The following is a 15,802-nucleotide window of genomic DNA, read 5'->3' on the forward strand; positions in this document are numbered from 1 at the left end:
ACACTGCTGGATGGAGCGTACAGTAGTCAGCTTGTGATGAAGACAGGGGGTTAAGGGTTAGCCTAACCCGACACCCTGTTCATTTTGTCTGTGACGAGCAGACGGAGAGGTGATGGTGGCTCATAGCTGTTCTGGTCCAACAGCCTGTGGGAGTTGCTGCGACTGCTCCCACCTTGTCATCATGCCAGCCGGGACTAAGGGCAACATGGGGCCTGAACGCCAGTCACCTTTGTTCTCACCCAGAAAACGCAGAGTGTTAAAAGCATTAGTGTGACAAATCTAGCTAGGGATACTTAAGAAAGCACTTGAAACAGCAAGTTAAGACAGGTCCCTTTCCTGGGTGGTGCTGCTGAAGAGAATCAAAACTTGCATCTTGCTTGTTCATCCAGGTAGGAAAGTTAAAAACGACCATTTAATGAGCATTTTGGCTCCTTTCAGAGGTGCTTTCGAAGAAAAGCAACTCCACGAAGAACCCATGACTTGGGCTGCATATCAATTATAGATATAACAAAGTCTTGGCAAGGGTACATGGGGAAACGATAACCTTCACTAACAAGAAGCAAGAACAAACATGCCATTTCAGCCAATGCCAATCAGTAAATTATTAAGCAAAAGCATGAAGACACAGTCTGTTGCTGTAAACGAGTCACCAGTCGCTTGCACAACAACTTTCTCGTCCCAACAATCAGACTCGGCTTTGTTCGCTCACAGAAGGCAAGCGGAGAGGCAGGATAGAGACGTGGGGCTAATGAGGCATCTATCAGAGCCCACGGTGTCCCTGTCACTGAGAACAGAGAATCCATTAACCCGAGTGACCTTGCTTGGTTGTGTCCACTCCACACTAAGCAGACAACACCGTCGCCACCACTGCCTGAGGAGGAACCAGAGGAACGGCTCATTACTGCAGAAAACTAGCCTTGGTAGAGAAGGCTTGCGAGTGATATCTGTGCTCACGGTTCGGCCGAAAGCAGAATTTCACGTTGTCGCAGATTGATTTGCCTGTAATTCAAATCAGACTCAAAAGCTGCGGCGCACTACTAAGCAAATGATCAACTGAACCACATAAGGCGGCATGGTGTCAAATATAGATTTTTACTTCACACAACATCACAATTAATTATTAGCTCTTAAACCAAAATGATAGATTTTAACATTTTATCTGACAAGACCAAAAAAAAAAAAAAATCTTGTCCAATAAAATGTTATATATGTATATGTATATATAACATTTTATTGGACAACAAAGTGCAAATTAAAAACAGCTTAAAGCAACACTAATTAATAATATAGTAAATAATAAATATTTAAACTATTAAAATAATATCAATACATTAGATTTAAATGTATATATATATATATATATATAAAATGTATTATTCTTATTATATACATGTGATCTATTTATTATTCATTGTCAACACATATGTATACATATATACAAAAATATTAAATATAAATTTTTTATATATATATATATATATATATATATATATATAGTTATTTTTAGAATTGAAAAATTTAAAAATAAAAAATAATTTTTAAAATTAAATTAGACAATTATGCGAAAATTTAATAATCTAATAATACTGAAATTATATATATGCTGTATTTTTATATATACAAGTATATGTGTGTACACACTCATATTAATGCATATTTTATTTACATATAATACATATTATATTATATATTACATTACGTATTACATTGTATTATATTACATATAATAAATTATAACTATATATTATTTGACATGAATATATATTTTATTATTTAATTTAATAATGTTATTATTTATTATAAATATATATAATCGTTTTATTCTGATTTCAACACTGCATGCCTTTTTTACAACTCAGCAAACACAGTCCCCCTAAATAATCTTGTCAAATTATGTTGTACGGCCAACAATATTGTGCGTTTTGTGCACTAGGGTCCTCACCAACCCCCCCCGCCCTCTTTTTGTCCTTATAATGATAAATTGCGCCTTGCCGTCCTCACACGGGGAGCTGCGCCATATGGAGGGTGTGAATGATGACATAGAACGCTTCTCTCTGGTGGCCAGATTAGATGGAAACAAGCCTGTTTGGGGAGTTGCCTTGTGGCAGGGCAGAACGGCGGAGGACCTGCGTCAGAGCCCGGCGCAGGCTGATGGGAAGATTAGACAGCGGCTGACATTGCAGATGAGACCACAGGAAAGATTCATTTTGACAAAGCGTCCGGTTTTCCTGCATGAGACAGAGCGACGCATATCCCTGTCGTCATTCTGATCTGATTCTGGTGTTAACAGCTTTTGGGCAGTTTGCTTTAAGAACGACAGATCATGTTTTAATACGAATGCAGTGTAACATCACAATATGCTTGAACTGCTAAGGCTCAGTACTGATGTTAACCAACAATATTAAAGGGTCAGTTCACCCAAAAATGAATATTCACCCCATGTTGAGATAATTTGTTCTGCAGAACAGGAAAGAAGATGTTTTAAAGACAGTTTTAACTGCTTTGTCCATGTAATAAAAGTCAATGTTCAAAAAACAAAATTGGAACCTAATGACTTTCATTGTACAGAACACGTAGACAGCTTTTGTCACGTAGTATCAGCTTTTGTGCAAGTCAAGTTGGAGCAACAAATTTCACTTTCAGGTGGATAAACCCACTGAACTACCCTCTTTATTGGTTCGCTTGCTTGTTCTTCATTAATAGCGAACCAAAAAAATCTGAGAAAGCCATTCAGATTGCATTGAGAGGTCAGAAAACTCCCTTGACGGAAAGACTTATCAAAAAGACGATGCTCACTCGGTGTCCCTCTGGCAGACGCGCACGAGATTACAAACGTTCAGAGCTGTCAATACAAATATGTTTCTTTTTGTGAGGGCCGCCGGTGCCTGAAGGAAGGATAAAAGAAGTTAGAGAGGGAGAGACACTTTGCTGCCTGGTGTTTGAACTGCCATAGTGTGTCTAAGCCTTTTCTCAGGTGGCCAAACGCCAATACAGTAGTGTATTTGAGAGTGTGTATTACAAGACATTGAACACAGCATCTAATCCTCCTTATCTGTACCAGCTGTCACCACAACTAAAAATAAGAGGCGGAAATTGACGCCTTACACCTTCTCACAAACTAGTTGACTGGAGCTAATAAAAGTGTTCAAAGCAAGTTAAGCTCAATCGACAATATTTGTGGCCCAATGTTGATTAAAACAAAAGTTAATTCTACTTGTCCCTCTCTTTCTTTCAAATAAAATCTGGATTACAATGAGGCCAATCCATAAATATTACAATGCTAAAAATGTCAACAGTAAAGCCATAGGATATTAATTATATGTACGTTAACATGTATGTTAACAGTTTATCTCTGTAAAATTATACCCAATTTCACAACTTTACAACCCAATGCAACTGGTGTTATTGGTAATAAAAACTACAATTTTTTTTTTTTTGATTGAAATGAGGGTAAAACAATATCAGAAGCTGGAGTACTAAATTTTCTAAAACTGATACAGAAATAAAGCTAAATTAAAATAATAATAATGACAAAAGCATGTAACAGAACAACTAAAACTTAGATTAAACTTAAAAATAAAACTGAAAATATAAAAAAAAAACGATTGAAACTATTAATTAATATCGTAAAAGTATATAAGATTAAAATAACACTGAATGCCATAAAACCTAACATTTTAAAATCATGATTTAAATAGATACACAGCTCAAATAATACACAAGTTGAAGTACTTTAATAAAATAAGCTTCACATGCTTTTAAATCTTCCAAAAATGTATTTATGCAAAATGTATTTTTATTTATGTAAAATATTAATTAAAATTTGTATTTTTAAACATTTTAAATATTTGTATTTTAATTTAATTTATTTATTCATTTATAAACATTTTACACAAATAATACACAATCTGAAGTGCTTTAATAAATGTACTTTTTTCAAATGTAAAATGTATATTTATTTATGTAAAATATTTATTTATTAAAATTGTTATTTATTTTATATGTTGATGTATTCATTTTTTATTTGTTTGTTTTTTTTTTTTTCAAAGAAGAATTTGGAAGAGTCCAAATTTTTGGAGGATAATCAGCACCGTGCCAAAATCAACATTATCTTGTAGTGAAATCATAATGTTCCTTTAATAATTTTCATAATGATAACTAAAAATGCACACAAATAACATGACACAACTCTCACAATGAATTAATATCAAACATCTCTTTTCACAGAAGTCCTCGCACAATCTGCCAGGGTGCAGCATATGGACATGTGGATGACCACAGACACCTAATTGTGTGCTTGGATCACATGATTGGCCCAAAATTTGAGAAAGAAACCATTAGCTGCTTGTTGCCTACATGAGCACCTCTTTAAATGACATTCTCAGGATTCCTAGCAGCTGGTGGAAAGGTACTCCGGGGTGACCCCTGCGACCCTTGCACATTGATATCCGAGACAAAGTGTCTTTACCTTTCTCTGCAGTTGCAGCCGAATAAACAGTCCTCGGGCCACAGTCCCTACAGGAGCAATTTGCGTGAGTGGTCAAAAAAGAAAAAAGCGTCCCGCCATCCCAAAGAGATCAAAGCTATTCCTGCGTATCCAACGGGGGGAGCGAAGAACATCAATTTGCAGAGCAAACGGCAGCTGCTCTGAAAGGGAAAGAGCTACCTGCCCACCCCCCAATCCGCCGGTGCGCTCGTCCATCTCCGACATCCATTACAACCCCCATACACCTCTGGAAGTGGAATTTACTACTCACGCCCAAGTCTTTGAAATGACGGGCTATGGAATCATCTCTCCTCCTTTAATCCTGTTAGATGTGCTTCCGTTTTTCGACGAGGCCTTTGAAGGAGAAGCTTTGCTCGTGGACGAGGAGCTCAGCACCTTTTGCCATTCGCAAGGTACGAAGCAGGGCCCTATGATTTCTGTGATGTAAAAAACATGGACGCATCACTGAATCCAGTAAAAGAAAACGGAATTGACTGTATAATGCGGAAAGTTGTGGAATTTAGCTTTGAGTTTAACTTTAAGAAATTGTGACATAAGTATATTATTACTGTACAGTAGAATGTAGTTCTCAAAGTTTCTTTTTAAGGAATATCACGTTTTTTCTTCCATGTTTTAACAGTAAACGTCTGTTGTGCAGCACATAAAAGGAAATGTTACGTTTTTTTAATTCTTTTTATTTTTTCTATGTTATTTCAAATTTTTATTTTTTTTATTAAATCAGAAAAAATACAGACAATGATTAAATAAATAAATTAATTAATTACTTTATTCAAAAAAATACAAATATAACTTTTTTATTACTGTAAAACTTTGAATTAATTATTAAATTTGTAAAGTTTTAGGAATTGAACTGATCACACATAATAAACTTTATAATAAATAATTAGAATTAACGTTATTACCAACATTTGATAAAAAACCATTAAAATTGAATTCAGAAAAAAAATTAAGGAAAACAGAATCTGGGAAAACTAAAAAAAAAAAAAAAAAAAAAAAAAAGTAAAACTTTGTTAAACTTTTAAAAAAGTGTTGTTTATATAAGTTAATTTAAGTTTAGTTAAAAAAAAATTACTAATTAAATTAGCAAACTTTTTGATTATCAAAATTTAATTAAACCATTAAAATGTTAAACATTTTTCAACTTTTAAACAATTGTTGCTTGTATAAGTTTTAAATTAATTTAATTTATTAAACATGTTTTTGACAACTACTATTTGACTTTACTACTTAAATTAGGCAAACCTTTCGATTATCAAAATTTAATTAAACCATTAAAATGAAATTTGGAAAGAAATTTAATTTAGACTTTGGGAAAAATAAAAAAATTAAACATATTTCATAGGGCCCTAAAAATGGTAACCTTTGTTACAATTTTAATAAATTGTTGTTTGAATAAGTTCTAAAATTAACTTTATTTGAACATGGTTTTGACTACTAAAATTAAATTTTACTACTTAAATTAGGCAAACTTTTTGATTATCAAAATTGAATTAATCCATTACAATGGAATTCTGATTTTTTTTAATTCGTGAAAAAATAAAAAATAAAACAGATTTCACAGGGCTCTAAAAATGTTACACTTTGTCTCAACTTTTAATAAATTGTTGTCAAACATGTTTGACTACTAAAATTAATTTTTACTACTTAAATTAGGCAAACTTCTTGATCTTCACAATTTAATTAAACCATTACAATGGAATTCAGGAAAAAAAAAATAGAAAGATTTCATAGGGCCCTTAAAATGTGTTAAACATTTAATAAACTGTTGTTTGTATGTGTTTTAAAATAAATTTAATTTATTAAACATGCTTTTGACTACTAAATTTAATTTCCAGAAGAACTGGGAATTTGAATAAACTACCACAGAAGTTCATAGGGGCCTAACAAAGCCACCGGTGATGGGGTCTGGATGTCAGTGCCGACGTTATCAGATGGCCATTTGGGAATGCTAATCATCCAAGGACGGCCACAAGTCTCAACACTTTTGGCATACCCGGTCCGGCAGCCTGCAATCTGACTTCAGCAATTTCCAAAACGTTCCTCAACGAGGCGAAACGTCTAATTTGTCTGTCGGGAGAATGTGTGCGGTAAAGAGGGGAGGGAAACAAAAAAACGCAAGCTGATTTATCCAGGTTTATGACCCCTGCCCTCTAGCTTTGATCCGTCTGAGGTGTGTGTGGGTAATAAAGCAGTGCTCCCATGCACACAGCTAGTCAATAAGAGGTTACTGGTCTCTCTGCGCCTGTCCTCTAATGCACTGGCTGCAGGGGCAAAAAAACAGCAGGCAGGACACCGGCGGATTACAGCCAGGCCTATCCGATGATCTTCAGGCTGTTCTGTAATGCCTCCACCCGCCTGTTCACACGCCGCTCGAGCGTCGTCTGAACGGTGTTAATGCAAGATCTCCTTCCTGATGCACGTTCCACGCGTCACCTATATTTCAGAGTAATTTGACGTATATGATGTGTCTTTCCCTCTATTTCAACAATATTTACTAATCTGCATCTTGTAGCGGTTAGCCATTGACATCGCCAGGGAGGGAAAACAGCCATGGAGCGGCTTGAACATCGATTGCATTGATCTGTACCTCAACATCTTAATGTTTAATCACAAAGCAGCCCCCTTTACTCTGCCGTCATGTGATCCCATTAAACCCTTTAACCACATCTCTCCCCAGGCGGATCGCGGGGGTCCGTGCTTCATACGGTTTCTCGGACAACTCAGACATTTAATCCGCTGCAATTGATGACCGCAGAACATAGAACTCAAGAGAGGAAATTGACGTAAGGGAAGGGTTTTTTGAAGCCATGCTTCAGCGCACCAAATATAGCCTGGCTAGATCCATACGTGCGGCAGAGACGTTGATTTCAACACTGCATGCATTGCTCACTCCGCAGATATAAAAAGAAACTCCCCCAGAGTACAGAAACTGTGAGGCAGACAGAAATGAGAGGGCATGGCCGCGAATCTGTCTGTGTGCGCTTTTATTGCTGCGATCTGGAGCATTACTCTCACTTTGCAAGAACTAAGCAACATTCAACCTTACAAACCATCTCCAGGACAAAAGTTAACACGATACATGTCCAGTTTAAAGATCTGACTGAATTTCTAAGGCTATAATTGACATGTAATAATAGTATACCGTACAATACATAAGTTAAGTAACAACACTTAACCTCACTACATAGTACGTTCAAATTAGCAAGTGGCAATGAGTTAATGAGGAAAAAAAGTCAATTATTCATTTTTTAACCCAATTTTGAATCAAAGGAGGAGTAAAAATTGTGACTGAAATGTACACCATATACAGCTGAACGGTTTATTAACATATTTAAAAGTTTAGACATCCATGTATAGATGGATCTGATAGTTCTGATAATCTATCAATATGACTATAAAATAAGACTACTAAATGGTATTATTATATTATATTTTAATTTAGTAATTTCTTTATTATTATTAATAATACTACTGCTACATAAAAATATTAAAGGGGTGCTATTATGCTTTTTCACTTTTTGAACTTTAGTCAGTGTGTGGTGTGTATCTTTGGGCATAAAAAAGATCTCTGAAGTTACAAATCTCAAACTCCTCCACTACAAAAGGAGATATTTTGTTTTTAAAAAATCCCTTTTCAGGAACTACAACGAATGGCTCCTTTGGACTACAACGTTTGTTTTCCGCATACAATGATGTCACAACACAGTCCATTACAATATTATTAAAATAAATCCTGCCCACGGAAATTCAAATTGTTGGAGGGAGGGTAGGGACGAGGTGGGGGATTAGCCTAACTTTAGTGATGCAGCGCGGAGAACCGCTTCAACGAGCCGCAGCGCGGCAGGTATAAACGCAAGCATTGACTAGAGCGGCCGCTTTAGAGTTGTAACGCGCCGCAGACGTTTGCAGTACAGGGGGTCGAAACACATGCCGAAGCCGCAATCTACTCCGGTTGCGCTTCGGAGTCGTAACACGCCGCAGATGTGTGCAGTGTGTGGTAAGAGATTTATTCATCATACAGTGTAGATAGCTTCACTTATAACGCGAGTGTTTTTTAAAATGCATAAACTTGCACTAGAATAGGCTAGCATAATCAGTGATGATGTTCTTTGATAATGTTAGGCTGCTTTTAGCCTTATGCTGGAGCTGGTTTCGGGCAATGAAATAAATAATTAATAATTAAATACATTAGCACCATAATATCATTTATTGGCGATCTCGCAGACTGACGATACGACCCAACACTTATGTAGTGTATTATTTACTCACCCTCCATGCATCCTAGGTGTATATGACTTCCTTCTTTCAGACGAATGCAATCAGAGTTATATTAAAATTTATCCTGCCACTCCCAAGCCGAATGCCTCCTGTAGCGAATCGATGCATTTTTGTAAGAAAAGTATCCATATTTTAAACGTAAGAATCACTTTAATCTAGCCTGCACTAACAGTTGTACACGGAACTTGCTTCTTTGACAAGGGGCGTGGCAGTACTGAAACACCATCTAAGTTGTGGAAGAGCTAACCAATCACAACACATTTTGTTTTTCGGAAGGCGGGCCTTCATTAAACCCGGAACTAATCGAGCCTTATGTGCCAGTCTGGGAGAGATGTATTGTAATAATGTAAATTATATTAAAAATAATGTGTTTTTCGGACCAAGCATGAAAGCATGTTCCAGTACACCCCCAAAACAAAATCAAGACTTTGAAAAAGAGCATAATAGGACCCCTTTAAAGAAATATTATTATTACCATTTAAATACAAATACAAAGGTTGTGAATAAAAACAATAACAGTTTTATTTAACAATTTAATAATGTTATATTTTATTTGGTAATTTCTTTATTATTATTACTAATACTACCACTAAAAATATTAAAGAAATATTATTATTGCCATTTAAATACAAATACAAAAGTTTGTTTATATATATTTTATTATTATTACTGAATAAAAATATTACAGAAAATAAATAGGAAACAAGACTATTGTAATTTCACTGTAAAAAGAACACAAAAAGACCAAGAATAAAAAAAATAATTTGTTTAACAGTAAAACTATACACTTAGTAATATTTATTTCCAAAATTGTTCTGATATATATATATATTAATATGACTATAAAACAACATATTTATTTAGTAATAATAATAATAATAATAATAATAATAATACAGATAATAATAATAATAATAATAATAATCAGTTATTTAAATTGGAATTAATTTTTTTTTTTTTAATTTTGTAGTCAAAATCTTTTATTGTAATGGTTTAATGGTGTAATATATATATTTTTTATTATTATTTTTTTTTTTTTGCAAAATTATGTTTTAAATAATATAATGTTTTACAGTACAATGGTAAAATTACAATACTAATACTTATTTTCTTTGTTAAACCAACATTTTATTGTGGCCCTTAAATCTTCTGCTGGTTTATAAGCACTTCTCATTACAAGCATGGGAAGACACATGTCGCGTCCCAAAAGCGTCGCTCTAAGACACCGGATCAGGAGGTGTACGAGAATAAAAGAAGAGTTTCACCCTGAAAAGTGGCGCATACACTTATTTAATTAAATCACAGTGTTTGCTTTTTGGTAATCGCACTAAGCCATAACGCAATTTCTGTTTTATTTTGATTAACTGTGCAGTCCCACATCTGACTCATTCAAAGTCAGGTTGAGCACATTGCATTGTGGGATACAGTCCCATGCAGTGTGCTCTACATGTATACACCACAATTTAGCATATGCATTAGGTGATACATGTAATAAGGCACAATGGGAAAATATACACTACATGCATTGCATACTACAAAAACAGTAACAAAACTCAAAACAGGCTAAAATAACGCGGAGAGATTTACATGTGAAGGAATCGCTTTTCCTGGCCTTTTATTCGTCATTGTGTGAGGTCTGGATTAAATTACCTGCTTATCCTTTTGTTCGTACAGAAGGGCCTCTGTTGACACATCCCCTACAAAACTGCTGTCTTCACACTCCCACTCGGAGCCAAGGTCAAGCACAGTGTTTGCACAAACCAAGGTTAAAAAATAAAGTGATAGGTTTCCCGGTGCAATGACTCTATTTTAAAACACAGCTCCTGTCCTCAAAGACACGCCATGCTAATGAAGTGGCTTACCGTTACAGCTGAGACACGTGCGGGGACGCTACTAATCATTAACAAGTCAATTAAAGTCAGATGAAAAGACTGATATGAGTCACGACTGTCAACTTAAAAACATGACAGGAACATGTGTCAAACTCTGTTTAGACAGCATGAAGAACTGCAGCTATGTTACAGTACATACTGTACACTATTAATGCATAATTAAATGCATTATGCTATGACAAGCAGTAGTATGTTACATAATGTTTACTACACTGCATGCTTAAGCTTTGTTATCATCTTGAAAATAAAAAATGGACTGCATTTTTAATCCAACTTTAAGTATAAACTCAAATCAAGCTTAATATAGTGTTTATTAACATACTTAAAAGTTTGGACATCCATGTATATAGATCGAAAGTTCTGATAATATATCAATATGACTATAAAATACGACTACTACGTAGTATTTTAAAATATTTTTATTTAGTAATTTAAATACAAATACAAAAGTTGGTACTAAAAACAACATAATTTTATTTAACAGTAAAACCCTACATTTCCAATAATGATATTCATTAATAAAGAATATATATATTCATATATATGTATATGTACATGTAATATATCTTCAGATTGTTCTGATTATATATTACTATGACTACAAAATAATATATTTAGTAATAATAATAATAACAGTAATAATAAATAATAATAATAGTTATTTAAATTGTAATTAAAATATTAAAGAAAATATTACTATTTTTTGGTTATAAAATCTTTTATTAGAAATAAATTAGGTGTAAAATACATAAACTAGAACAGAAATTACTGTTTTACAATAAAACTGTATATGTACAATACTAACACTTATGGCTGTCTTATTTTCTTCATTTTTAAATGTCAAACCATCCAGCTTTCTCTGTATGCTCTCGTCTGCAAATATTACCTAACAATTCCACAGAAGCGCCGTACAAACTCAGAGCACATTTAATAATATTAAGCTTAGGCCTGTATCCCAGGAGAGAGGCGACACAAAGCCATGACACTCATCTTTAGGACCGAAGCTTTACTTGACACTACCGAGGCCGGCCTGCCATCAATTATTGACTAACTCCTCATGACAAGAAGTGCTTTTAGTAAACATTTCCTCGTTACATAGAGCTCATATGAAGACAATGCAACCGCTCTTTAGTTAAATATTCATGATGATGTCACAATTTCTTTTTAAAAAAGCCAAAAGAAGGCTAGATGCTGTTTGTCCAGAATAGCAGATGGCTTGGGTTCTTATCATAATTAAGTGATCTATCACCGACGGTGTTTTAGAATGACACGACGCATGCAAATCAGGGGCTAAAAAAAACAGAAAATCAGCAGAGGGATGTCTGTGGCCATCATTTGACCCCTAGGGACGGACGGCACAGCATTTGTCGCCTACCTGGTCTGTGACCCGCAAACACACAGGTTCTGTGCACCACCTTCACCATCTGTCCATCTCACCTGCTGTGTCGTTGCCGGCCTAAAACGCCTCCCGCTACACCAACCTGCCTGTAGGTGTGCTGCCAATATGTAAAGCATCTGGGTGGAGCGCTCTATCATGATGCTAATGCAAAAGGTATTGTGATGCGACAGGCAAAACCCCCGGTGTATGTGGAGCAACTCGGTTTCAGCTCAGATACCTAAAAAGACAGCTCAAACCAGGAAAACAAGCATACTGATACTAACTAGTGAGTTTGGTATTCACAACAAATAACTGTACAAACCAAAGAGCCACAATGAAGCGATCACTGTGACACTGAAACTGATCTAATAAGAGCTGCACTATATAATGCCACACACTGCATTCACTAGATCAGACCTGACCACATTTAAACCCATGTTTGCATTGAGGAAAAACTGAGAGTCCACCAGCTCAAACTGAGATTCACTGTCTAGCTGTTTATTTCACACATTTCAGACAATAACCACATAGCATGAGTGTAAAAGCATGCAGAAGCCAAAAGCAATTCAAAAACGCCAACTGAGTCGATTTCCAGTGTCATTTCTGTCTTTTCACACACAACAACCAACCCTGACTGAACACCCAATTCATGCTCTAGCAGGAGGCATTTCAACTGTAAGCTCGTGTGCATGGATTCACCCTTTCTATATTGAGGGCACTGCATATTTATGACAGAATATTACTCATTTGACAGCTGGAATAAAGAAGTTAAACGCAAAGAAAAGCAGGAAACGACTGCACAGGGCCATTCAAATCACTAAGCATGATTGAGAACTAAGCCTTTCGAGTCTTGGATCACACTGAATATCGCCGCACACATGTGCACATACAAAAAAATCACTTAAATCGCGTAGGAAAACGTAACAAAATAAAAACAGATCATACAGACAGCTCTAATGATCCGTCCTCACCTTCCACTCCGGCTGCCCGAGGTTGATCTGTTGGCTGGATTTGATTCCGTGTTCGGCTTTCCTTGTAAGAAAATCCTCTCGAAATGTCCAGAAACAAAATATGAGGAGCTATTTTCAGGTTGAAACCGATAAAAACCGTCGCCGTTTCTGTCTTTTCTTGGATGTGTACGGTTACCTCAGAAATCGGAAGCCGTGCGAGTACGTTAAAACCGTTAAAACTGGATCATCTTATGAGTGAATGTGTCGAATTTCTATTTCTGTGATCCATATGTTGAGGAATAATACACTCTAAGCTTTCTGTCTCCCAGCATTTGTGTGTTTTAACGAAATGTTTTTGTGTAAATCCAAAGAGTCGCGACCGCTCTCGTGCTGCTGCTGCTTCTGCTGCTGCTCCTGCGCGCGCGTGCGTGTGTATGTGTGCGCGCCGAGTCTGCTCGACTGCATTCCTCCCTCTATTGCACAATGAGTCGCTATAATTTATTCATGAGATCATGGGGATGGAGGTGCTCTGTCGGAAGAAAGAGAGGCAGTTTTTCTCTTTCTTGCTTGCTTTCTTTCTTTCGCTCGCTCGTTCGCTCTTTCTTTCTTTCTCTCTCTTTTTTTGTCACTCACCCCCTCATCGCCCTCCCCAGCTGACTGACTTCCCCTCGAATGCGAGACTCGATTAATGGAGCGTTGAGTGATCGAACGAACGAACGAGGTTGGGTTGGAAAAAGTGACGATTGCTCTGCGCTCGATAATGAATGAAATATATGGGGGATTCTTCAATGAAGGGCACTTTAATCTATATTAAAAATGTATAACATGTACTAGCAAATTTGACCTTTCACCTTAGAAAATAGGGGAGAGAGAGAGTACATGAAACATCTAACGCTGTTATTTAGATGTTATATATTACTTTTATACTTTTACAGTATTAATGCACTTTTTTTAAAATATGTGACCCTGGACCACAAAACCTGTCATAAGGGTCAATTTTTCGAAATTGAGTTTTATACATCATCTGAAAGCTGAATAAATAAGCTTTCCATTGATGTATGGTTTGTTAGGATGGGATAATATTTGGCCGAGATACGACCATTTGAATATATGGAATCTGAGGGTGCAACAAAATCTAAATATTGAGAAAATCACCTTTAAAGTTGTCCAAGAGAAGCTCTTACTAATGCATTTTACTAATCAAAAATTAAGTTTTTATATATTTACAGTAGGAATTTTACTAAATATCAAAATGAAACATGATCTTTACTTAATTTCCTAATGATTTTTGGCATAAAAGAAAAACAAATAATTTTGACCCATACAATGCATTTTTGGCTATTGCTACAAATATACCCCAGCGACTTAAGACTGGTTTTGTGGTCCAGGGTCACATATGTGACCCTAGACCACAAAAGCTGTTATAAGGGGCAATTTTTTTAATTAAGATTTATACATCATCTGAAAGCTGAACAAATAAGCTTTTCATTGATTAAAAGCTTTCCCAGATGCAACTATATGAAAATCTGGAATCTGAGGGTACAAAATATTGAGAAAATCACCTTTAAAATTGTCTAAATGAAGTTCTCACCAATGCATGATTACTATTATTTATCAAAAAGTTTTGATATATTTACGGTAGGAAATTTACAAAATATCTTCATAAAACATGATCTTTACTTAATATCCTTATGTTTTTTGGCATAAAATAAAATTATAAATTATAGATGAAATTATAAATTATAGATAATTTTGACCAATACAATTTACTTTTGGCTAATGCTAAAAATATGTGACCATAGACCACAAAACCAGTCATAAGTAGCACAGGGTATTTGCAGCAATAGCCAACAATACATTGTATGGGTCAAAATCCATTGCCAAAAAAATCTATGAAAATTCTGATAACCAATATGCATTGCTAAGAACTTAATTTGGACAACTTTAAATGCGATTTTCTCAGTATTTAGATTTTTTTCACCCTCAGATTCCAGATTTTCAAACAGTATAATCTCTGCCAAATAATGTCATATCCTAATAAACCATACATCAGAATCAGAATCAAAATCTTTTTTTATTGCCGAATATGCTTGCGCACACTAGGAATTTGTTTTAGTGTCATTAGCTTCCAGTACACAGAGACAGCAACAACATACAGACAATAAACATAGGATGAGAATAAAATACACATATGTAATATAAATAGACAAAACTTAGAAAAATAAGATGAGAATAAAATACACATATGTGAATATAAATAGACAAAAAATAGAAAAATAAATTAAGAAATAAATAAATAAGTGGTATGTACAGTTGTGCTATAGATTAGAATAGAACAGAACAGAATAGAATAGGGTAGGATAGGATAGAAAGAGGCAGAGATGCAGGGATACACTAGGAACATACATCAATGGAAAGCACATTTATTCAGCTTTGAGGTTTATTTTTAAAAATGTCATTCAAAAAAGAAGTACCCTTAAGACTGCGTTAGTGGTCCTTAATTTAAAGGCTGAATTTATTTTATTTCAGTTTTAGTTTTAATTTTAGTTTAAGGCTTTTAATCTAATATTTAAATAGTTTTTTTTTATATATTTCATGGGCCATTATTATTTTTATTAATGTAAAAAAAAAAAAAACATTACAATGTTTTACAGCAATAAAGAAAAAAAGTGTTAATTTTTTCTCTGTCGCAAGAAGTATATTTTCCCAACTTTTTGTATTTCAAAAGCATGCTATTAAAGAATAAAATTTGTGAAGTAATTTAAAAATAACATATTTCACTTAATTAGTGAAAAAA

At 34.8% G+C, this 15,802-nt stretch overlaps 1 protein-coding gene across 2 annotated transcripts in view; it reads right to left on the reverse strand.

The window, feature by feature from the left end:
• zmiz2 (zinc finger, MIZ-type containing 2) overlaps positions 1–13,643 on the reverse strand; it is a 49,211-nt gene extending 35,568 nt beyond the window's left edge. Inside the window, exon 1 of one of the 2 annotated variants that reach the window (XM_051121459.1) lies at positions 13,027–13,643. The gene's annotated coding sequence lies outside the window, so the exon portion shown is untranslated. The remainder of the gene's footprint in view (positions 1–13,026) is intronic. The other variant, XM_051121457.1, reaches the window with a different exon arrangement.
• Between the last annotated feature and the right edge of the window lie 2,159 nt (positions 13,644–15,802).

The sequence above is a fragment of the Labeo rohita genome, chromosome 10 (assembly GCF_022985175.1).
Source record: "Labeo rohita strain BAU-BD-2019 chromosome 10, IGBB_LRoh.1.0, whole genome shotgun sequence".
In the NCBI taxonomy this organism is placed as follows: domain Eukaryota; kingdom Metazoa; phylum Chordata; class Actinopteri; order Cypriniformes; family Cyprinidae; genus Labeo; species Labeo rohita.